Consider the following 1,924-nt stretch of genomic DNA (forward strand, 5'->3'; position numbering starts at 1 on the left):
TATGTTTGATATATTTACATAGGAGTCATACAATCTATTGCATCATATGGATATAACAGGAAAGCAGATCTTAGAGTTTCCTTTAAACCTCTGTAATTCTGGGCTCTCTAATGCAGCAAGTTGGCAATGCAATTCTCAAAAGTGTGACTTCTAAGGGTTATTCCTCTAAACACCACACACATTGTTAGTGACCACAAAATATTTTCCAAATACATATCACCATTTTCTTCAGGACTAGTCCTGGCTCAATGAAGAAACTTATGATGTTATAGTGAACTATAAATGACAGATGATGGTTCAATCCATTTTTAGATAAAGTTCAAGTAATAATTCCTCTGTTCTAAACAAGTTGGAGTCACAACAGCTATTCTTTCTGGGATTCATCTGCACATTATATAGCCAGCTGTCTTGGGCCAGCTACTTTATTCTTAGTCTATCTCTAGTAATATCAGTAAGTGAGGGTGAATGAGCAAGGAAGAAACAGAGAGGTGAAGCATATGATTGACTTCCCATTCACCTTTTTAATTTATTTTAATTTATCTAAGTGAACAATGTTGGTATCTAAGAAAATGGCCAGAGGAAATTCCACCTTGGTGACTGAATTTATTCTCTTGGGATTGACGGATCATCCAGAGCTTCAGCCCATCCTCTTTGTGCTGTTCCTGGTGATCAACTTGATCACTGTGGGGGGGAAATCTTGGGATGCTGGTTTTGATCAGGATAGATTCACACCTCCACACTCCCATGTACTTCTTTCTTGCCAGATTGTCTTGTCTGGACTTACACTATTCCACTAATGTGACTCCCAAAATGTTGGTGGACTTCTTATCAGAGAAGAAAACCATTTCCTATGCTGCTTGCTTAGTCCAGTGTTATATTTTCATTGCCATGGTGATTACTGAATATTATATGTTAGCTGTGATGGCCTATGATAGATACATGGCAATCTGTAACCCTTTGCTTTATGGCAGCAAGATGTCCAAAGAGGTGTGTGTTCAACTGATTGCTGGTCTGTATGTCTATGGGTTTCTTAGTGGCCTGATGGAAACCATGTTGACATACCACTTGACCTTCTGTGGCTCTAACATCATTAACCACTTCTATTGTGCTGACCCACCCCTCATCTGACTCTCCTGCCCTGACACTTTCATTAAGGAAACATCCATGTTTGTGGTAGCAGGATTTAACCTCTCCAGCTTCCTTCTCATCATCCTCATCTCCTACATCTTCATTCTCATTGCCATCTTGAGGATGCATTCTGCTGAAGGCAGGCACAAAGCTTTTTCTACCTGTGGGTCTCACCTGGTGGCAGTGACTGTGTTCTGCATGTATGTTAGACCTCCCACAGACAAGTCAGTGGAGCAATCCAAAATCATTGCTGTTTTCTATACTTCTGTAAGCCCTATGTTGAACCCCATCATTTATAGTCTGAGGAACAAGGATGTGAAACAAGCTTTTTGGAAACTGATCACAAGAAATGCAGTTTCAAAATAAAATCACAGTGCATCTTACTTTATAAATCAAATAAAAGATCTATATTTGAGAACTGGATCGAACTCAACAGCATTTATAATAAAGTCAAATTTAAATCCATAATGAGAAACTATAACTAATGACAATTCATAAAGGACATAGGAACAGATGATTTATAGTTTCCCATGTGAGATATATGTACACGTGTGGGGACAAGATGTGGATATATGTAGGTTTTTTGGAATAATTGCTCTTCATAGCTTTATAACATAAAATCAATAATTCTTATAGCAAAATATTCTATCTCTATAGAAAGACATAAAGTAAAAATTGAAAGATTCCCCTTTTTTTTCTACTGCCCTGATTTCCCATTCTTGGTTCCCCATAATTAGCACTATTAATGGTTTTGTAAGTTTCCCTAAATTTTCTATACATCTACAAACAAATACAG

The 1,924-nt window shown here is 37.5% G+C and overlaps 1 pseudogene; it reads left to right on the top strand.

Moving 5' to 3' along the window:
- The first annotated feature begins 551 nt into the window (after nucleotides 1-551).
- LOC119520846 lies at nucleotides 552-1,494 on the top strand (annotated as a pseudogene).
- Nucleotides 1,495-1,924: the final 430 nt, after the last annotated feature.

This window comes from Choloepus didactylus, chromosome 26, assembly GCF_015220235.1.
Source record: "Choloepus didactylus isolate mChoDid1 chromosome 26, mChoDid1.pri, whole genome shotgun sequence".
Taxonomy (NCBI): domain Eukaryota; kingdom Metazoa; phylum Chordata; class Mammalia; order Pilosa; family Megalonychidae; genus Choloepus; species Choloepus didactylus.